A 24,571-nucleotide genomic window follows, 5' to 3' on the forward strand; every position below is an offset into this window, starting at 1 on the left:
AGGGTGAGGATCCACTGAGCTAAGTGGCCACAGTTGTAATATTTCCCTCTATTCTCAAAATGCTATGTGGAATTTTAGATGTGGTCATTTTTTACTCTAATGGGAGACATCAAACCAGAACCTTGTAGAACACTTGGAAAATTAATGGACTCCAGTTTTGAATTTAAATCCCTTGAAAACAGGTTTGTGATTATTTAAAAAAATTTCAGTCGGAATAGATCTATTTTGGAGAGTTTAGTTTTTCATTTTTCACAGTTTTTCCAGATTCCAGTGACCCATTTACCAAGTGTAGAATAATTTGAGAACTGCAGGCAGTTTGAGTCATTTTTCCAGAGAGCTTTTCATTTGTTTCAGTGAAAGTATAATTAAACAGATCCATATTTGTTTCTGATTTTGGCAGCAACAGTCAAAATAAACAGAACCATTTTGTTTCCTTTAAGGACTGTGGACTAGGAAGCCTTTACATCCTTAAAGTTAAAATAATGCCTTATTTTTCATAATTTAAATTCTACTTTTGCTACGATTTAAGTATATATTAAATATTTAAGAAAGCTGCTTGCATTTTATTAGTAAAATTTCTCCATCAAATTAGTATTGATGTAACTAGCTGATCATTACAGTACCTTAGGCATGCAATGACACTGGATTCTGTGGTAGTCAAGTTACATCTCCGTTTATCAGACTCCAGGGAGGAATACCTAATCAGGTCAGATTTTGTAACCCATTCATCTTCACGTCAGTTAGTATTTGACACATTTTTACATTACTGGCTGGGCAAAGGTTAAAGTTGTTTAGCTGCCCTTTCCACATATATTTCAAACCACTTCAGAAACACTTGATAGGAATAAAGACAACCCTGTGGGTTGTTTGGTTTGTCGAAAGTAGCTCTCAAACATGCAGTGGCTGTACACACAGTTTATTCATAGTTCTTGGAAGAAGTTTGATATTTCCTCTTCTCCGTACAGTTTACCTGTGGGATTCAGTTTGAGTTGGCTGGCGCATGCTGTTAAACAACTCAGTGTTGATTCCATTGTTATTTTAATCATTGACCCTTTTAATAATTCAAATGTCAGACTTTTGTTATTCCCCTCCACCCCTCCAAGAGTTGTTATTTCTAAACTTAAAATGTGAAAATGTTGGATGAGTCTTGTTTTATCAGCTCCCTGGGGAGAAGCTAGTGGAACCATTTGTGTGAGAGGGACAATTAAAATTTGCCCTCATGAAACAATTTTGCATTCCTTTGTGGATGGAAGCCAAGCTACAGCCTTCATGTTCATGGGCAGGCTGCTGATTTGCCTCCACTGTGTATAAATAGGTCTCTGGGCCACTAAAATGAATTCTTAGATTGTTTAATCTGCACCTAGGATGAAATTCACCCCATATACAGAGCCAACTCAAGGACTGTCTAATACTTCACTGGGATTTAGAGTTTCTTCTGGCTTTCTGCACTGGGGTGAATTTTACACCCCTGAGATTAAATTCCATTCTACCTTTCTGTTTCCGAAGTGGCAATAAATATTAGCCTAGACATGTCAGGAGAGATTTCTTGTAAGATTTCCATTGCTCCCCAGTGCTGGCCAGCTGAGATATACATTATATTCCACTATTTCCTGTCTCAGGTGAAAAAAGCAAGTTAAAAAAAAAACATTCCTGACTCTCAGAAATGTTATGGGTTCAGTTAAGTTAGGAACATGGATATTGTCATACCAGATCAAAGAAATGGTACTTCAGTACTATATTTTCTTAACTTCTTGTACTAGATTCTTCATGGGAAGGTGACTCTTATGCAAAAACACATCTAACATGAAAGTTCTAAGGACGGTTTAAAGATGGATATCAGTTTAACTTTCCCTGTTTGAGTCTCCTATAAGATGTGCACTATATAATCGAGAGAGAATCTCCCTTATCATCTCTATTCATGCATGTCAGATATCCTTTAATTCTCTATTAAATAAAAAATAAACTATTTCCCAGTTTTAATTAAAATACTTTTAGAGATGGCTCCCTTCCACAACTATGAGACCTGCCAAAATGACAACAGATCAAGAATGGCAATGAATATTCATTACATTTACTTGTCTTTGGTTCTGTCTCAAGTTTCTAATATATGCGGGTCCCTTTTCAGTGTTTTAAACGAACCATCCACCAGAGGCACTGCAGCAGTAGTAACAGCTGCCTCAAGCGTGTTTGTATGCTGAACATTCTATCTTCGACAGACAAATGAAAGGGCTGATCTGGCTGTGACCAACCTCAACTGCTTTTTTGGCCTCTGGCTAATGGATACATGTGCCATAAGAGTCCACTGAGACAACATTAAATACAAAACTCTCTTCTTCCCTCATCATCCACAGCACTGTAAATTTGGTGGGGGCACTATATTGCTCATTCAGCCAAATACTCTACAATATAACATGGAATTTTACCAGACTGATGCCACTTATGTGAGCTGGTAAAAGAGAAAAGTGTTTTGCTTGTGTAGCTTAGAAAACCCAATGTAAATAATGTTTTATAAAAATGGGCTGTATAAACATTTCTGATAGCAGACTGCAGAAGTAACTAACGTGCACTTATATACACAGGAAAGCTGACTGGACTGACTGGCACTTCTATGCCTTGCAGCAGTATCTACAATCCCACACAGAGAGGCCAGGAGTTAGGTTAGGGGCTTAAACCAACACCATTATGTAAAACCAAGAGAAAAAGTCAACCCACGAAGTCCCACATGCAGTAATTTCCACTTGACCACACCAAATCAAAGCAAGGAGAATATATACTGAGAAGTAAAGGGGAAAGTGGAGAATCCAAAAGAGAATGAGTGAATCATAAGATTAAGGAAAGTTTCCGGTCCATAAAGTTCTAGTGACAGAAGCTAAAGAAATGTTGCTGCCCAACAAACCAACACATTAACAGTCACTACCTAATGTGGTAATGCCCACTCACACTGTCACTTCTATAAGAGTAGAAACCAACTGAATAGTGAGTAAAAGTCATTGGGCTTTGTGTTTTGGGAGCACCAAATAGAGCAAATTGCAACCCGTGGAGTAAATGTAGTGAGGCAAGAATTCAGCCAGAGGCATAAAGGTAGCTGTATTGCCTTCTTCAAAACCAAGCATGAAAAACTGAAGTAAAAAGATGATTGTTTTGGAAAAATTCTGAGCATGAGCTAGCAGAAGATGATACAGCAACTTTATTGCAAATATAACCACAATGAGCACAGCTGTGCACCCACCATCATGAAAAATGCTTTGGAGAATTAAAATGGAGACCTGAGGTTATCCTTCTTCTTGGCTTTTCTATATTTATTTCTCCACTTGAGCTAGTACAAGTTCGTTCATTGTGTGGTAGACTGAACTACAATAGCAAATTCTTGATTTTTCCTTTAGATCTAAGAGACTATGAAATAAAAGCAGTATGGAAAACCTGCTATGTGCACAAATTTTCAACCCTCTTGGGCACACATCACATGTTCCTCAATATTGGCTGTTCAAGCAGAGTTTGAGATGCTGATGTGTGCCATTAGACCACAAGTTGAAGTCAGGCTGCCAGTTGCCATGATATTTTTACAGCAACAATGCGCCTACTGAGCCACTATTCATACATACATTCTGAATCTTTTGCTCCCATTGAAATCAACAGCAAAACTGTCTTTAATAGAATAGGATTGAGCCTTATCACAATCGTTTTATCACCAGTACATGTGTCTTTTACACATGCTCCTTGCAATTTGGGGGGTTAGTACAACTTTGACACCTCCAAGGAATTTGTTCCATCCATTTCCCATATTTAAACCCTATGTTCATTCACTTCCCAGAAGCCTTCAACCACTAGAAATAAAATGAGATTCAAGTTCAAAGCCAGTACAAGGAATGCACAGCCCAACCCTGGGGCCAGTTTGGAGCTGTACCATTCCAGGGAGAGCTCTGGAGACACAATGGGCTTGATTATCCTCTTCTTTACACCAGTGTAAATGTAAATAACTACACTGAAGTAAATGGAGTTACACTAATGTAAAAACATTGTAACAGAAGGAAGGATCAAGTCCATTTAACCTAATGAGGCATGGTTACCTCTGGAGCTTCCCAGCACACAAAGGGGAATGTGCCCACAGTGTATGCTCCTCTCTTTTGGTTGCTGCTCCCTAGCTATGTGTCTTTCTGAGAAAGCTGTACTGCCACCTCTTATCATAGTATTTGAGCATATCTCAAATAAAAGATAAGGGAGCAGTATAGCTTAGTGGACAGAGTGCTGAACTGTAACTGAGGATCTAGTTCCAGCTCTGCTAATGGCGTTCTGGGTAACTGTGGGCAATTCCATTTCCCCTCTCTGTTCCTCAGCTTCCCCATCTGTAAAAATGGGATAAAGATAATGAGCACCTTTGTGAAATACTGGGCTCTACAGCCGAGAATCAGACATGCCAAACCCGTGGGGGAAAAAATGCAGAAATTGGGCTTGTTTTGGCTTAATTGGCTTGTGAGATGCTTGTTGGCTAGTTTTTGGCTTGTAGCTTGTTTGACTTGTAGCTTGTTGCTTCTTTTTTTTTCTTAAGCAAGCAAGCAAGCAAGGGTGGGGGGAGGGGAGAGTCAGGGGTGCATAGCAGGCCCACCACAGTCCCAGACTGCACGTCGGTGTGTGTGTGTGTGTGTGTGTGTAGTCACATAGTGTGTTGAGGTTCTTAGGGATTGGCTTGTTTTCACCTTCTTTTGAAATGGGATTTGCTTGATTTTTGGCTTATTGTGAAAGTCGGGGTGCTTATTTACCACCTGAAAGTTGGCAACTGTGCTGAGAAGAGCGAGAATTATTTTTTATCTTCCTTGTGTCCTGTAAGAACAGGTTGCACCCCACTGAGTGCTAGCAGGGTGCGGTCCCTATGCACAGGAAGACACGAAGCTTGATACTTACAAGGGGTGTGAGAGAAATTTCTTTGTACCTTCTCCTTTCCCAGTGCAAGAAACAGGCACCATCTGTTCATTAATACTTCTTCTGTGGTTTGTGACTATTTCAAATGTTTCCTTCTGAGTAAATTTTACCATCTGATAAGATTTGTGTTGCTGTCATCTTATCCGTTGTGCTAACTTCCCGACAACAGATGAGGTGTGTGAGGCATGATATCCTTATTACAGAATAGATAGAGTCAACCTTTCTGAGTATTATATAGGTATAAGTATTGTGACAGGGTCAAGCCAGATGGCTATAAAAGAGTGGTTGAAGGTAGATACATTAGTTCCAGGTTAAGCAGGTCCTTTTTCCCTGGGTAAAAGAACAGGGACTATTCCAGAACACTCAGGAAATTTCTAGAACTAATTAAGGCAGGCAAGCTAATTAGGACACCTGTAGCCAATTGGGAAGCTGCTAGAATTAATTAAGGCTAATCAGGACACCTGGTTTAAAAAGGCTCTCACTCCAGTTAGTGAGGTGCGTGCAAGGAGCTGAGAGGGTGTGCTGGTGGAGGACTGAGGAGTACAAACTCTATCTGGCATCAGGAGGAAGGCTCTGTGGTGAGGATACAGAAGGTGTTGGGAGGAGGCCATGGGGAAGTAGCCCAGGGAGTTGTAGCTGTCACACAGGTGTTACACAAAACACTATAGACAGCTGTGATCCACAGGGCCCTGGGCTGGAACCCAGAGTAGAGGGCGGGCCCGGGTTCCCCCCAACTCCCTATTGGATACAGGAGGAGTTGACTTGGACTGTGGGTCCCACCAGAGGGGAAGGTCCCTGGCCTGTCCCCCGACCCACTAGGTGGACCAGCAGAGACTGTGGGGATTGTTCTCCTTCCTTTTCCCCATGCTGGCCAGGGATGAGGTTATCTGAGTGAATGGCAGATTTGAGCCATGAAAGCGGCCAAACTGAGTGCTACTTTGAATATCTGAGGTGAGCAAAATTTGCCAATAAGTACAGGACCCAGAAAGGTAGAGGAGGAACTTTGTCACAGTATATATAGATGTAGATATATCTTATGCAAAGATCTTTTTTCATGCCTGTGGATAACTAATTTAATTAGAATCTTGGCAAATTTCTTATTGTAGAGCCTGGGGTGCCTGGTTTAAAGTGCCTAATTCAGGATTTTGTGATATAGCTTCATGTACTCAGTTTATTGGATGATTAACTAGACTTACTGCTTGATTTATCCTGTAAAAAGCACATGTGATTAACAAAGCAGAGTGCTGGTCTCAACTACAACTGAACTGTTATTTTATTTCTGTTACTCGGTGAGATATTCATTTTATTAGTAAAAGTATATGACGTTATTTAAAACAATCACTGTGGGGTATTTTTTATCCGTTATGGACTATACTGAGCAATATCTTATAACTCATGACTATGAACAGTAAAAATCCACAGGGAATTTGCTCCCCCACAGATCTGCCAAAATCTCTGTAGCTTTTATTTATAGTGAACCACATTCTACTCTCAGTGAAACTTGTATAATGCCACAGATTTCAGTTGGGTAGTTGAGGAAAGAATTTTTTGATGTTATCTCTGCAAGGATTTTTCTATTGGTTTTCAGTTCTGGTTAGCACTACTGTTAATATATTTGTAAAACACTGAGGTACAGCCATCTAAAACACATTTATTAACTTAAGGCAACAGAAAGAAAAACATTCTAAATATAATGCGATTAAAAATAATAATAAAAAACTTCAGCAGAAAACATTGGAAAAACCTATGGTGGTTTTCTTTCAACCTGCAGAGTTCTGAAAAGCAGTAGTACGCCATTTTTAACAAGCTTTTCGGAGCCATGATTGTCTCTGACTATATGGATAGTTTGGCCCTAATTTTGGGGGCCCTTACTCAATACCTTAACACAAATATTAAATTAAAACAATAATATTATTAAATAAGCTCCCTTATAACTGTATTTAAAGGCATATTTGTGGAGAATGTGTACTAGGAAACAGCTGAAATATTTGACCAACCACTGTACATTACTTTAGTATCTACTAGCCACCTCTCCCAAATAATTCTGTGGCTAGGCACCTCTTCATTAAACCCCCAGTGGTGAGTGGACCACAGTTTGAGAACCAGCAGTCTAAATAACTTGTAATTAGTTTTCAAAGTGAAGACCCTGGGAAGGTGACTGAAGAAAGTTCTCTCCTCTTTTTGTATTGAGTCACAGCCAGTTTTCCTAAAGGCTCCATCGAAGCAGCAGTGTCTGTTTATACCCTGACAGCTCTCTTTGCCACCAGATATTATAGGGATAACAGAAACATGGTGGAATAGTAGTCATGACTGGACTACAGGTATTGAAGGGTATGTGCTGTTTAGGAAAGACAGAAATAAAGGTATAGGTGGTGGAGTAGCATTGTATATCAATGAGGAGGTAGAATGTAAAGAAATAAGAAGCAATGGAATGGATAAGAGAGTCCATCTGGGCAAAAATTACATTGGAGAAGAAAACTACTAGCGCCTCCCCTAGGAGAGTGCTTGGGGTGTGCTATAGACTGCCAGGATCTAATTTGGATATGGATAGAGCCCTCATTAATGTTTTTAATGAAGTAAATACTAATGGAAACTGCGTGATCATGGGAGACTTTAACTTCCCAGATATAGACTGGAGGACGAGTGCTAGTATTAATAATAGGGCTCAGATTTTCCTAGATGCAATAGCTGATGGATTCCTTCATCAAGTAGTTGCTGAACTGACTAGAGGGGATGCAATTTTAGATTTGGTTTTGGTGAGTAGTGAGGACCTCATAGAAGAAATGGTTGTAGGGGACAATCTTGGTTCAAGTGATCATGAGCTAATTCAGTTCAAACTGAACGGAAGGATTAACAAAAATAAATCTGCAACGAGGGTTTTTGATTTTAAAAGGGCTTACTTTCAAAAATTAAGGAAATTAGTTAGGGAAGTGGATTGGACTGAAGAATTTATGGCTCTAAAGGCAGAGGAGGCCTGGGATTACCTCAAGTCAAGGTTGCAGAAACTATCAGAAGCCTGTATCCCAAGAAAGGGGGAAAAACTCATAGGCAGGAGTTGTTTTTCAAGCTGGATGAGCAAGCATCTCAGGGAGGTGATTAAGAAAAAGCACAAAGGCTACAAAGAGTGGAAGATGGGAGGGGTCAGCAAGGAAAGCTACCTTATTGAGGTCAGAACATGTAGGGATAAAGTGAGACAGGCCAAAGGCCATGTAGAGTTGAACCTTGCAAAGGGAATTAAAACCAATAGTAAAAGGTTCTACAGCTATATAAATAAGAAGAAAACAAAGAAAGAAGAAGTGGGACTGCTAAACACTGAGGATGGAGTGAAGGTTAAGATAATTTAGGCATGGCCCAATATCTAAACAAATACTTTGCCTCAATCTTTAATGATACTAACGAGGAGCTTAGAGATAATGGTAAGATGACAAATGGGAATGAGGATATGGAGGTAGATATTACCACATCTGATGTAGAAGCGAAACTCGAACAGCTGAATGGAACTAAATCGGGGGGCCTAGATAATCTTCACCCAGGAATATTACAGAAACTGGCACATGAAATTGCAAGCCCATTAGCAAGAATTTTTAATTAATCTGTAAACTCAGGGGTTGTACCGTATGATTGGAGACTTGCTAACATAGTTCCTACTTTTAAGAAAGGAAAAAAAAGTGATCCAGGTAACTACAGGCCTGTTAGTTTGATATCTGTAGCATGCAAGGTCTTGGAAAAATTTTTGAAGAAGAAAGTAGTTAAGGACATTGAGGTCAATGGTAAATGGGACAAAATACAACATGGTTTTACAAAAGGTAGATCATGCCAAACCAACCTGATCTCCTCCTTTGAGAAAGTAACAAATTTTTTAGACAAAGGAAACACAGTGGATCTAATTTACCTAGATTTCAGTAAGGCGTTTGATACCATGCCACATGGGGAATTATTAGTTAAATTGGAAAAGATGGGGATCAATATGAAAATTGAAAGATGGATAAGGAATTGGTTAACAGGGAGACTACAGCAGGTCCTACTGAAAGGTGAACTGTCAGGCTGGAGGGAGGTTACCAGTGGAGTTCCTGAGGGATCAGTTTTGGGACCAATCTTACTTAATTGTTTTATTACTGACCTCGGCACAAAAAGTGGGAGTGTGCTAATAAAGTTTGCGGATGATGCAAAGCTGGGAGGTATTGCCAATTTAGAGAGAGACCGGGATATCATACAGGAAGATTTGGATGACCTTGTAAACTGGAGTAATAGTAATAGGATGAAATTTAATAGTGAGAAGTGTAAGTTTATGCATTTAGGGATTAATAAGAAGAATTTTAGTTATAAGCTGGGGACGCATCAATTAGAAGTAACAGAAGAGGAGAAGGACCTTGGAGTATTGATTGATCATAGGATGACTATGAGCCGCCAACGTGATGTGGCTGCGAGAAAAGCTAATACAGTCTTGGGATGCATCAGGCGAGGTATTACCAGTAGAGAGAAGGAGGTGTTAGTACCGTTATACAAGGCACTAGTGAGACCTCACCTGCAATACTGTGTGCAGTTCTGGTCTCCCATGTTTAAGAAGGATGAATTCAAACGGGAACAGGTACAGAGAAGGGCTACTAGGATGATCTGAGGAATGGAAAACCTGTCTTATGAAAGGAGATTCAAAGAGCTTGGCCTGTTTAGCCTAACCAAAAGAAGGCTGAGGGGAGATATGATTGCTCTCTCTAAATATATCAGAGGGATAAATACTGGAGAGGGAGAGGAAGTATTTAAGCTCAGTACCAATGTGGACACAAGAACAAATGGATATAAACTGGTCATCGGGAAGTTTAGACTTGAAATTAGATGAAGGTTTCTAACCATCAGAGGAGTGAAGTTTTGGAATAGCCTTCTAAGGGAAGCAGTGGCAGCAAAAGACCTATCTGGCTTTAAGATTAGACTCGATAAGTTTATGGAGGAGATGGTATGATGGGATAACATGATTTTGGCAATTAATTGATCTTTAAATATTCATGGTAAATAGGCCCAATGGCCTGTGATGGGATGTTAGATGGGGTGGGATCTAAGTTACTACAGAAAATTCTTTCCTGGGTATCTTCCCATATGCTCAGGTTTAGCTGATCACCATATCTGGGGTCGGGAAGGAATTTTCCTCCAGGGCAGATTGGAAAAGGTCCTGGAGGTTTTTCACCTTCCTCTGTAGCATGGAGCATGGGTCACTTGCTGGAGGATTCTCTGCTCCTTGAAGTCTTTAAACCACGATTTGAGGACTTCAATAGCTCAGACATAGGTGAGAGGTTTATCGCAGGAGCGGGTGGGTGAGATTTTGTGGCCTGCATTGTGCAGGAGGTTGGACTAGATGATCATAATGGTCCCTTCTGACCTTAATATCTATGAATCTATGAAACATTTTATTGAGTGAAAAGCTGAGATTCCAGAAGTGCCCTGGACCCTAGCTCCATGCCCAACTACTTAAATGGCCTCTCCCTGTGCAGTAGACTTATTACCTTACAGTATCTAAACCCAATATCCATTTATGCCATATGCCATATTGCTTCAGTGAAAAGGGATAAAAAGCTGAGGAAAGCTAGCAGACAAAAAGGCTGCCCAAATGCAGATGTTGTGTAATGCATAAATCAATCTCTCTTTAAGTCAAATTATTTCCATCCATAGTCACAAATATGTATATTCACAGAGGATGGATCTCACAGCTGCCAACCATTTACTGGAACTTTCTTCCTCTCTTATGAGAAGTAATCAGGTATCCCAAAAATGGTGGTAGAGAGAGAGAAATTGGCAGTACATTATGTGGACATTTGCTGATGGAACTGAGAAGTCATTTCAGAGGAGCTGCTGCATTCACAGGATCTAAAAAATAGAATCCATTGCTTTTATCCGTTGAGATAAATTGTCTCATCACAATTTGCTATGGGAATTATTTTAACATTCTAATGTGACATTTTCTGCTCACACACAGAGATCCTCCAAAACCAGGCTAACATTGGCCTGAAGATATCTTATATTAGCCACAGTAACAAGGGAGATAGATCACAGTTTCAGCAAAGGGAGCTCATGATAACCATAAGAACAGATGCGTGAATGAGGTAGAACCTCATCTCCGGTTGGCAGTGCAAAACTCTCAGAAGGTTTGATTTTGGTAATTAGCTGAAATTAGACAAATTGATATGAATCTCTTCCAAAATATTTCAACCTCCTTGGTCAGCAAAATTTGATTCAGAAATAATGTCTGGTATACCTCTTGTCTGGTATTTCAGTACTTCTAGTTCTTGTTGGCAATCCAAGGTGTGGCTGGATTTAGCTGAAACCTAATGGAACCTAGTGGAACTAAAGTGTTTTTTTCCCATGTATCACTAAAAAATGAGAATGTGGCATTAGTCCCACCCCTCAACAGTGAGTTTTACCATTTCCAAAGAGTAAAACTATGGTACCTACCTCATTTGAGAACCTTCCATGGTTAACAGGTTCCCCCTAACAGAGATGGCTACACAATGCCAAATTATTTCTGTTGTAAGAATGCAAAATATTTAATCTCAACCTGTCATTGTGAAAATCTGATACCAACAATAAAATCTGATAAATTTAGGAATGCAGATCTGCAAATCTTAATCAAACTCTTGCTGTGTGCTTTATCTTGAAATACCATGCAGAGTTGTGAAATCTCAGTGTGAGAGACCCTTTCTTTTACCTATCACAATTGATGTCTGAAATTAGGCTATGTCACAAGAGACTATCATGAGATCTAGATACTACCTAATTCCGCACACGTTAATTATGATACAAAAATAGCCTCTTCTCCTGCATTTCTGCTTCTGGTCAAAGAGGTGCACTCCCATCCACCCATCCACACAAACACCAAGAAAGTTAACTGGGACAAAAGGTTCTTATTTTATCTTATCTCGGTTAGTTTGGCCATTCCTAAAATTACATTTTTGAAAGTAGAAACCCTGAGAAACTCTTAAATACTAGTTCAAATGACACTACTCAGATATGCCTATGAACCTTTCCATGTATCAGCAAAATAATACATAACTCACAAAGCAATAATTGAAACTAATAGAAATAGCATTTACATAAGTAAAAATAGATTTCAGAGTAACAGCCGTGTCAGTCTGTATTCGCAAAAAGAAAAGGAGTACTTGTGGCACCTTAGAGACTAACCAATTTATTTGAGCATAAGCTTTCGTGAGATACAGTTCACTTCATCGGATGCATACTGTGGAAAATACAGAAGATGTTTTTATACACACAAACCATGAAAAAATGGGTGTTTATCACTACAAAAGGTTTTCTCTGCCCCCACCCTACTCTCCTGCTGGTAATAGCTTATCTAAAGTGATCACTCTCCTTACAATGTGTATGATAATCAAGGTGGGCCATTTCCAGCACAAATCCAGGGTTTAACAAGAAGGTCTGAGGAACAGTGGGGAAGGGGGGGGATAATAAACAAGGGGAAATAGGTTACTTTGTATAATGACTCAACCATTCCCAGTCTTTATTCAAGCCTAAGTTAATTGTATCCAATTTGCAAATTAATTCCAATTCAGCAGTCTCTGGTTGGAGTCTGTTTTCAAAGTTTTTTTGTTGAAGGATAGTCACTTTGAAATCAGAATCTCAGCCGTGCAGAACACAATGCCATCCACAGCCTCAGAAACAACTCTGACATCATAATCAAAAAGGCTGACAAAGGAGGTGCTGTTGTGAATCTATGAATAGGTTGGAATATGAACAAGAGGCTGCTCGGCAGCTCTCCAACACCACTTTCCACAAGCCATTACCCTCTGATCCCACTGAGAGTTACCAAAAGAAACTACAGCATTTGCTCAAGAAACTCCCTGAAAAAGCACAAGATCAAATCCGCACAAACACACCCCTGGAACCGCGACCTGGGATATTCTATCTACTACCCAAGATCCATAAACCTGGAAATCCTGGGCGCCCCATCATCTCAGGCATTGGCACCCTGACAGCAGGATTGTCTGGCTATGTAGACTTCCTCCTCAGGCCCTACACTACCAGCACTCCCAGCTACCTTCGAGACACCACTGACTTCCTGAGGAAACTACAATCCATCTGTGATCTTCCTGATAACACCATCCTGGCCACTATGGATGTAGAAGCCCTCTACACCAACATTCCACACAAAGATGGACTACAAGCCGTCAAGAACACTATCCCTGATAATGTCACGGCTAACCTGGTGGCTGAACTTTGTGACTTTGTCCTTACCCATAACTATTTCACATTTGGGGACAAAGTATACCTTCAAATCAGCGGCACTGCTATGGGTACCCGCATGGCCCCACAGTATGCCAACATTTTTATGGCTGACTTAGAACAACGCTTCCTCAGCTCTCATCCCCTAACGCCCCTACTCTACTTGCACTATATTGATGACATCTTCATCATCTGGACCCATGGAAAAGAATCCCTTGAGGAATTCCACCATGATTTCAACAATTTTCATCCCACCATCAACCTCAGCCTGGTCCAGTCTACACATGAGATCCACTTCCTGGACACTACAGTGCTAATAAATGATGGACACATAAACACCACCCTATACCGGAAACCTACTGACCACTATTCCTACCTACATGCCTCCAGCTTTCACCCCAACCACACCACACGATCCATTGTCTACAGCCAAGCTCTGTGATACAACCACATCTGCTCCAACCCCTCAGACAGAGACAAACACCTACAAGATCTCTATCAAGCATTCTTAACACTACAATACCCACCTGCGGAAGTGAAGAAACAGATTGATAGAGCCAGAAGAATACCCAGAAGTCACCTACTACAGGACAGGCCCAACAAAGAAAATAACAGAACGCCACTAGCCGTCACCTTCAGCCCCCAACTAAAACCCCTCCAACGCATTATCAAGGATCTACAACCTATCCTGAAGGATGACCCAACACTCTCACAAATCTTGGGAGACAGGCCAGTCCTTGCCTACAGACAGCCCCCCAACCTGAAGTGAATACTCACCAGCAACCACATACCACACATCAGAACCACTAACCCAGGAACCTATCCTTGCAACAAAGCCCGTTGCCAACTGTGCCCACATCTATTCAGAGGACACCATCACAGGGCCTAATAACATCAGCCACACGATCAAAGGCTCGTTCACCTGCACATCCACCAATGTGATATATGCCATCATGTGCCAGCAATGCCCCTCTGCCATGTACATTGGGCAAACTGGACAGTCTCTACGTAAAAGAATAAATGGACACAAATCAGATGTCAAGAATTATAACATTCATAAACCAGTCGGAGAACACTTCAAGCTCTCTGATCACTCGATTTCTGATCTCAAAGTGACTATCCTTCAACAAAAAAACTTTGAAAACAGACTCCAACCAGAGACTGCTGAATTGGAATTAATTTGCAAATTGGATACAATTAACTTAGGCTTGAATAGAGACTGGGAATGGTTGAGTCATTATACAAAGTAACCTTTATACTTTTTACTTTTTACTTTGTATAACCATTATACAAAGTAAACCCCTTGTTTGTTATTTTGCCCCCCCCCCCCACACACACTCACACTGTTCCTCAGACCTTCTTGTTAAACCCTGGATTTGTGCTGGAAATGGCCCACCTTGATTATCATACACATTGTAAGGAGAGTGATCACTTTAGATAAGCTATTACCAGCAGGAGAGTAGGGTGGGGGCAGAGAAAACCTTTTGTAGTGATAAACACCCATTTTTTCATGGTTTGTGTGTATAAAAACATCTTCTGTATTTTCCACAGTATGCATCCGATGAAGTGAGCTGTATCTCACGAAAGCTTATGCTCAAATAAATTGGTTAGTCTCTAAGGTGCCACAAGTACTCCTTTTCTTTTTATAAGTAAAAATAGAAACTCATCAATCAGAGTGAGAAAAATTATTTAAAACTATTACATTAATAGAAGATACTAACATTGAAAACATTAACAGTATAAATGACGATATTATCATGTTCCATGTCTCTGTAGCACAGGAGTAGCTCATAAAACACACTTTCCACCTATTATTTTCACAGTTGAGGTACAAAATGTTGAGATAAGGGGTTGATGAGGCAGAAAATTACACAATAAAATAATCTGAGAACTGGTATATTTTTTTTTTCTCCTGTGCTTAAATTGGATGCCAAGTTTAGGTGTTTAAAAAATCAGGGCCATGATGCTTAGCAACATACATCACTCTTACCTGTCATATTACAATGGTATTTAGTTTCTATTAGTTACTTTTTAATTGCTTTATTCTCGCTGTCATTCTGTTTGACACTTTTACAACATGGTTGTGCTATGGTTCGAGAGGTGTGTAGTACCTGGACCCCCTCTCAGTCCCTCCCATGGGCACCCTTTCTAAGCCACAGACCATGCATGTGCTTCTCTTAGGGTGAAACCCAGTGGGATACCCCACTTTTAGACTGGACCACTGGGTTTACAGTACCCCATTTTACCAACTGTATTACCGTTAGCAGGTTCCTGGGTTTGACCCCTACTCTAGAATTCACAGTGGGAACTTGTGACCAGTATGAAAGTATAATGACTTGGCAACATCTTTTGCAAAACAAGTATGATTTATTCATCCCCATGAGCATCACAAGTAGCTCAATCTGTTTAGCTTAACCAAGAGAAGGTTAAGGGATGACTTTATCACAGTCTATGAATATCTACATGGGGAACAAAAATGTAGCAGACAAAAGGTATAACAAGATTCAATGGCTGGAAGTTGAAGCTAGATAAATTCAGACTGGAAATAAAGTATGCATTTTAACAGGAGGGTAATTAATCATTGGAACAAACTTACTAAGGGTCCTGGCAACATCACTGGCTATTTTTAAATCAAGATCCGATATTTTTTCTCGAAGATATGACCTAGTTCAAAAGGAATTATTTTTGATAAGTTCTATGGCCTGTGTGGCAGAGGAGGTCAGACTGGATGATCACAGTGGTTCCCTTTGGCTTTGTAATGTAGGAATAGGAGAGTGACATGGATTGAAATGAAAAAAAAAAAAAAAACCTTAATGCATATTATCTTACCTAAACCTTGGCCTTTCCTTGCATGTTTTAGGTAGGCTCACAACATTGGGATAGACAAGTCAGACTGCACTCCTGTAGCCTTTACCCTTCAATTTGATTCCCTGTAACAGTGTCTGCCCCACTTAGCTCATAGGTTGCCTTTTGTCCATTCCAAAGGCCCTTTAAGATTTCAAAATTCCTTTCTCTGATTTGTGGCTAGACCCAGAGTTTCCATCCTGCATGAAATTCTGTTACTTCAAAATGTGCTTTCTGAAACGTTTTGTTTTGGCTCAATTGAAACGTTTTGTTTTGGCTCAATTGAAACGTTTTGTGTTGATTTTGACTTTCATGTTACATTATATTATGTTGGGCACCCTTAGTGAGAAGTGGCACTACCATCCCAGTCTGTACGAATTTATATTATAATATAAAAGTCAAAACATAAAAGGCATTTTGAAATGAAGGAGTCTAAATGAAACATTGCAAACCTCTGAAAATTAATCATTTAGATTTTTTTTTTTTTTTTTTGGTAAACACAAGTTCATCAAAATCAACACATTTCTGTGGAATATTTTGATTGAGTAGAATCGTGTTTTCTGATGGAAAACTGTTCCCTTGGAAAATTTTTGACCAGCAATACTTGGGACTCTGTGCTTGATCCAAACTGGTGTGTACATTTCTCAGGGCGGGCGGTGGGGAAGAGGCAGCTATAGTATCTCAGTAGATGATTCACAATATTGACTGTTTGAGCACGAGGCAATTGAATTAAAGCCACTGCTGGGTTCCTGGAGAGCGGGAAGAGCTTAAACTGGATTTAGTTCCTAGGCCCACAGTAACCCTAACCGCCAGAGATCACACACACACAAGATTAATGCCCACATTCTTCACAAGTAATGAGGACATTCTTCCGAGGTATGTGAAGGCACTGTGGTTTACTGGCTCAGCAAAGGCATTCAGAATCTGTCACCGCATTATCATTTTGTAAGAATTTGGCTTATCGGCATACTGCAGAATTTCTAGCTACTTCTGCTGAAACATGTCAGTAACAAAATAGCAGACTAACATAAGAACATGAGAATGGCCATACTGGATCAGACTAATGGTTCATTTAGCCCACTATCCTGTCTTCCAACAGTGGCCAATGCCAAATGTTTCAGAAGGAATGTACAAAACAGGGCAATTCTCAAGTGATTCAGCCTGTCATCCAGTTGCAGCATCTGCCAGTCAGAGGCTTGGGATACCCAGAGCATGAGGTTGCATATCTGACCATTTTGGCTAGTAACCATTGATAGACCTATCTTCCATGAACTATAATTCTCTTATTAATCCAGTTATAATTTTGGCCTTCACAACATCTCCTGATAATGCATTCCACAGGTTGACTGAGCGTAGTGTGAAAACGTACTTTCTTATGCTGATTTTAAATCTGCTGCCTATTAATTTCGTTGGGTGATCCCTGGTTCTTGTGTTATGTGAAGGGATAAATAACATTTCCTTATTCACAAAAAGAACAGGAGTACTTGTGGCACCTTAGAGACTAACAAATTTATTGGCGCATAAGCTTTCGTGGGCTACAGCTCACTTCATCGGATGCACAGAATGGAACATACAGTAAGAAGATATATACATACAGAGAACATGAAAAGGTGGAAGTAGCCATACCAACTGTAAGAGGCTAATTAAGATGAGCTATTATCAGAAAAAAAACTTTTGCAGTGATAATCAGGATAGTCCATTTAGACAGTTGACAAGAAGGTGTGAGGATACTAAATTTGTTAGTCTCTAAGGTGCCACAAGTACTCCTGTTCTTTTTGTGGATACAGACTAACACGGCTGCTACTCTGAAACCTTTCCTTATTCACTTTCTCATCACCATTCATGATTTTATGGATCTCTATCATATCTTCTCTCTTTCCCAAGCTGAATAGTCCCAGTCTTTTTAATTTCTCCTCATATGGAAGCTAATACACCTAATAATTTGTGCTACTATTCTCTGTACCTTTTCCATTTCCAATATTTTTTTTTGAAATGTGGGTGTACCCCAGATTTATATAGTAGCATTATGATCTTTACTCTCCTTTTAGCTATCCCTTTCCTAATGGTTCTTAATATTGTTAGCTTTTTGATTGCTGCTGCAGATTGAACAAATGTGTTCAGAGAACTTCTATGATGACTCCAAGACTTTTTTCTTGAGTAGTAAAATATTAACAAAGAATTTAGACCCCATCATTCTGTCTGAGTAGTGGGGATTAGGTTTTCCAGTGTGCATTACTTTGCATTTATCAACAGTGACTTTCATCTGCCATTTTGTTGTCCAGTCACTCAGTTGTGTGAGATCCCTTTGTAACTCTTTGCAGTTTATTTTGGACTTAACTATGTTGAGCAAGTTTGTATCATCTGCAAGCTTTTCCATCTCACTGTTAACCCCCTTTTTCTACATCATTTATCAGTACGCTTACCAGCATGGTGTTTCATACTGTTTAATGCTAAAGAAGATCACTAGATCATCTAGTCTGACCTACTGTACAGCATAGGCCATTACATTTCATGCAAATACCACTGTGTTGAACCCAATGACTTCAGTTAAACTAAAGCATTTTAGTCCAAAGAAGAGTAAACTGTTGTGTGCCACAGGCAAAGAAAAAGAGAGACTGAGGCAATGGCAGGGAATTGTTCAGGTGAGACATGCCCAGATTTTAACAGGTGATCCATGCTGAGTGCTGCAGAGGAAGGAAAAAAATAAAACCCAAGGTTTCTGCCAATCTGACCAGGGGAAAAAATTATTTCCACCCCAAATCTAGTATTTAGTTAGACAATGAGCAGTTAAAGACCAACTGACCAAGGCATCTAAAACAAGGATTATCAATACCAACCTCAGAGCATCAGCCTTCCCAAACCAGTGTACTATATCCAGCTGTGACTGATCTGTGATGCTTCAGAGGAAGGCAAAAACAAAACAAAGCAAAAAAAACAGATTACATTTTTACATCGGGGGGAACTTCTTCCTGCAGGTGACTGTCTGAAGCATGAGATTATAGTCATTATCATAAAACAGAGCTATAAGTATCATGAGTATGTTGGGGGCAATGAAGGCAGTCCTGCTCGCCCCAGTGCCCATGAAAGAAGCGAATGAACAGGGAGACTCATAGATTCAGATTACAAAGCCAGTTGGAACCATGACCATCAAAGCCCTATCCACTCACACAGACCACAGAACCTCTCCCAGAAACTGGATTACAGTTTATTTTAGAAGGATCTCTAATCTGTTTTAGAGACTCCTAGTGATACCTACTGGTTCCAATGTTTAATCATTCTCCCTTCCAGCCTTTGGATCTTATGCTTTCGGCAGAAAGATTGAAGAGCCAGCCACTATCAGATACCTTTGCCATGTGTAAGGCCTTTACACAGTGATCAAATCACTTCTCAATCTTTTATTCAGTAAGGTGAATAAATTGATCTCCTTAAGCCTGAGATCATAGCACTTGTTTTTCAGCCCCTAAACAATTTTTGTGGTCCTTCTTTGAACTCCTTCAGATATTTCCACATCCTTCTTGAAGCATGGACAACAGAGTTCTAATAGCAATTTTACCAATCCTGTAACAGAGGCAAGATCACTTTCCCACTTCCACTTGATATTCCTCCTTTCGTATGTCCAAGGATCACATTAGCAGCTTTTGCTACATCTTTTTAGCCTATATACTCTCCCCATCCCTAACCCTTGTAGAGATAATCCCGGTAGCACCACATCCAGCCATGTGCTCTCTGGGATAATATGCACAGGTAGCAACACAAGCTGTCCTGCCACACTGAATTCCCCACTTCTTACAAGCAAATAATACCTTTCTCTTGTGCAGTTTCACTGGCAGCAAGGGGCTCCTACACTTGTTAGCTCTCTAGCATACAGTGGAATAATTTAGCTTTTATTGTTGTTCGTCATTTCTTTCTCTAAACAGCATTCAAATGTGGTTCAGTTTGCTATGCATAAAAGTGGATGAAGTTACTGTCAAAGTGTTATACTCCCTGGGAGAAAATGGCCACCATAAAATTGCTCTGCAGGCTAGTTTATTTGTAATATTTCTCCTTTGGAACATAGTGAACCAAGACACTGATGCAGCAGGAGGTAATGAAACATATTTTTCATATTCTCACTTTTCATTTCAATGTTTCAAATGGCTATTTAGACTGCTGGTCTAAAGTATGAAGTCTCACTTGTACAAAGCCTTTCAAATAAGTGAGAGTAATTAGAATCTGAATACATTGCTATTTGTAAATGAAAATAAACATACAGTCTTCCCCACAGAGGCCATTTAAAACATTTTATTTAAAGAAATAACCATCAATTTTGTTTCATAGTAATAACTTATTTTATTTTCACTTGGGATTGCTTGAAATAATACACATATTCCAGTTTATTGGTATATGCTCTATATATTGGTAAAATTGGTGTATTGGTAAAATGCTCTAAACTTACAAGTATAGTATATTTGGTGTCATGCAGAAATATTGAGAGTATACAAAAAATAAGGGGGGGTGATATGATTTTTCATCTTCACATATGTATTTTCTTAAATTTAATCTTGTTGATAGATGAGCAGGAAGAAGTAAATTATCTTGAGTGAGAATTTTATTCAATATTTTTACTGTACATTCCCTACTCCTATGGTTACGTGGCTTTCTTTGGAAGAGGAGAGGGTTAAAGATCATACATAAAAGTACAAAAAATAGAGAGGGGGAAAAAACAAAAGCAAAAACACAACAGTGTAATAAAAGAGACTAATAAAAGCTAAGGAGATGGAAAACTCAATAGAGGAAAACTGTTTCTAGAAAAAAAATTAAAATCATTAAGGGAGGGAAAATATTCAGCACTAGCAAAAAACCCCAGCAAGTGTGTATAATCCTGATATTGGCTTAGCTTCTGAAATAAATGTATCAGTCCACAATACTCAGTAAAAATGGACGTGATCACACAATTGGGGTGCAACTGCAGCTGATTTTATAATATTTTTAGGAACAAATATGTTAAACAAAAGACACATTCACATACATCAGTCACCATTAAAATGCCAGCAGTTACCCACAGTTACTAATACAGTGATAGTGCCGAGATTACTGGAAGTGGACTTTGCACTACTTGGTACCCACAGGCTGAGTTCCATCAATGGAAGTCAGTCAAATCCCACCTGTTATTTTTCATTTATATAATATGAGCTTCTTTATTTAATTTAGGAATTAACTTTGGTACTATTTCTGTTAATGCCATCTGTGCAGAAAAATACAGTGTGTATTGTCATATATAGTGTAAAAAAAAGTCTACTATTCTTAGTACTTAAGGTGCACTGAGGCATTTCACCCATAGCAAAGATGCATGCTTTATAAAGATTTAGATCATCTAATACTCTAGTCTTTATTTTCCAATACATCTTTACCATCATATACTATCACAACCTTCCTTTGTAAGGAAACAACTCCTTCTGTCCCTCGCAGCCCTGCACGCTGTAAACATCTATATGCCTAGGACCTAATTGTGAATTCTTTATACGATTTCTCAGAATATATATATTTTTGCATGACCATCTTTATTCATTTTTAATGTACATTTTTCCTCATTAGTTTTTCTAAAGGCTTAATTTTAAAATGGGTTTAATATACCTTAAACTGCCATGGCAGAATATTACTTGACTTACTTCCAAATTAAAGTGCTAAAAAAAAATGGATGCTCTAGTAATTTTAAATTGCTCTACCTTGAACATAGCAATTAAAAATAATTGGAGCATTTTCAGTGTTTTTTTAAAGTCCTTCAGTCTTGAAGTGACTGAGCCTCTGGTCTATTACAATAGGGAAATGACTTCAACTTATTGCATTGTTTTATTCTGATATAAATGCCTTAATTTGGAACAGATCAGTTTTCTGGTTTATATGGTTATCCAATGTAAAGGTAGTGGAGTGCTTCAAATGTTTGTAAGCCCTGAATTTCAACTCCTTTAATTATGATTAGGATAATATTAAAGTAATATTTTATATCCCAAGAATCCAAGACATGTTTCATGGAGCTTCTGGTCTTCGCATTTCCAGCTGTCAGTTATATATCACTTTAGCCAGTTTCACTCTGGCAGAGTGATGTGGAGCTGACAGTTGTTTCATTACTAAAGAATGAAGCTGAATGCAGGTTATATAGAACAAGTGTAATTTTATTAAACACTGTGCATGGCTCTGTCCATGTGACTGTGTTGCTTGCACCCTTACTCCACCTATTCCCTGTTTCCAAGGTATCCCCTCAATAACAGCCCCTCCAGGAAACATGGGCCCTCTGATTCCAGTTCCACTGATCATGATACATTTTCCCTATATTAAGATGTTTGTAAAACTAACATTAAAAACAAATAATTGATGTCCAGCCCCATCCCACCCTGTGTCCCTTTGGCTAGAGGTTGCTAGAACATAGCTGAGTGGAAGTTTCATCTCTACCACAGACTCATCTGGTTATCTCGTCTTTAAGATAATTTGATCCCTCAACAAGTGACTGCACTGGGACTAACCTGTCTCTGTCTCCCTGTCACTGAGCCTAGCAAACTATCTCTATGGAGTCTCCTCCCTCCTTCCTTGTGGGGCAGGCCTCTGGATGTTTCTCTCTCTCTGTTCTGATCTCTGTAGGCTCTCTCTATGAGAGTTGTCTGCTGGCTCATAAATCACTCCTGTTCTTTAGGATCACCTGTTCCTGTAATTACCTCCAGTGACCTGGGTACCACTGCACTCCCCAATGACTCCTTTAGTCCACTCCTTCTTGCTTCTCTCTAATGGTTGGATCCTCACAACTTTGTTTCCAGGGCCAGTAGGTCCTTGGCTGACCAGTCATATTCTCGTGCCTGCTTTCTCTGATTGTTGTCCATCTCCCCTTGGTGGTCTCCCCATCCAACTTGCTCTAACACATCTGTCCTCATTGGAAACAGGATGTTGGTCATTCATCATATCAGTGCCCGAGCTGGACTGTTTTGGCACCCCTATGATGGAGTATTCCTGGGTGCCAAAAATGCTAACAAGGGGCCCGACCCACAAGAAACAGCTTCGTGTAACAGTCTCTTAGGTTTTTCATAGCTGATTCCACCTTACCATTACTCTGTGGATATGCTGGGGGAAGAGATGTGTTATGTGCAAATTCCTGGAATTCTTCAGAGGAAAACTGGCATCATTGTCAGTGAATACAGCATCCGTAATTCCATATGTTACAAAGTGGGTCTTCGGTTTGCCAGTCACTGACTTGCTTCTTGTACCAGGCAGATTGTCAGCCTCCAAAAAATTCAAATAGTAGTCCACTGTAATCAAGTATTCTTTTCCTTGATGGTAAATAAGTTCATTTTCCCCCTTTTTCACTGGTCGGATGAGCAACTAATATGGTAACAGTCTCTTTCTGCTGGTGGTTATCCCACAACTGGCAGATGTTACGCCCTTCTATCAAAGGCTGGATTTGTGTCTCATTCCTCACCAAGAAACCCACTCTTGAGCCTGTCTAAGATAGCTGTCATTACCCATGTGTGAGGCATGTATTTTTTGCTTGGCATCTTTACATAACGAGTCAAGGACAACAGCTCTCTCTCCTCGGAATATATTCCATCCTGCACGTTCAGCCCATCTTCATTTTGAAAATACGGTTATGCTCCTATTGGTGCTCAGCTTTTTTCTTATGGCCACACTGCTATCTTCACTGACTGTAATTGGATGCTCTTTTAGAACAAGAAGCAATTCAGCAAGGGTGGTTTAGGTTGGACATTAGGAAAAACTTCCTGTCAGGGTAGTTAAGCACTGGAATAAATTGCCTAGGGAAGTTGTGGAATCTCCATCACTGGAGGCTTTTACAAATAGGTTAGACAAACATCTGTTAGGGATGATCTAGATAATATTTAGTCCTGCCATTAGTGTAGGGGACTGGACTAGATGACCTCCCGAGGTCCCTTCCAGTCCTACGATTCTATGATTCTGTAGCCTCTTTGATTTCCATCACCTTTGCTGTTGAACCTGGGAGACTGACTCCATTAACATGCTGCACTATTTCCTGATCCCCATCCTCCAACTCACCGATGTTGGATATTTATGCCCTCCTCCAGGTATCAGCTATCCTGTACAGTATCTGATCTCTACATGATAGCAGTCAAGGCACATTAGCATAGAGTGCAATCTTGGAGGACTAAGAAGGGGCTTTGCCATGATTGTCTTTCAGGGATTGGGGTCTCGTTGCACTGTTACTAGGTGGCCATAGGTGTAGTGATGGAATTGTTCCACTCCACATACTGCAGGCAGAAGCTATTTTTCCCACTCTGAACTGGTTAGCAACTGATCGGTAGCAGTCTGGAGTAGCCGGCTTCCACAGTGCAATCGCCATGCGCTTCTCCAACAGCAGGGCAGCTCTCATTCTCGTGTCCTTGTGCCGCAGGGCTGGGGTGAGTTCATCACATCAGTCCCATGAATGTGGCTTTCCTCATCCAAAAGTTCTGCAGCCGCTGTTCATCATCCCAGACGTGCATCACAATGTGATCCCACCACTCAGTGCTTGTTTCCCGAGCCCCAAAGTGGCATTCCACTGTGGTAGCACCTCTGTGAATGCCACAGGCAATCTCACGTTGTAGCTAGT

Source organism: Eretmochelys imbricata, chromosome 4, assembly GCF_965152235.1.
Source record: "Eretmochelys imbricata isolate rEreImb1 chromosome 4, rEreImb1.hap1, whole genome shotgun sequence".
Taxonomy (NCBI): domain Eukaryota; kingdom Metazoa; phylum Chordata; order Testudines; family Cheloniidae; genus Eretmochelys; species Eretmochelys imbricata.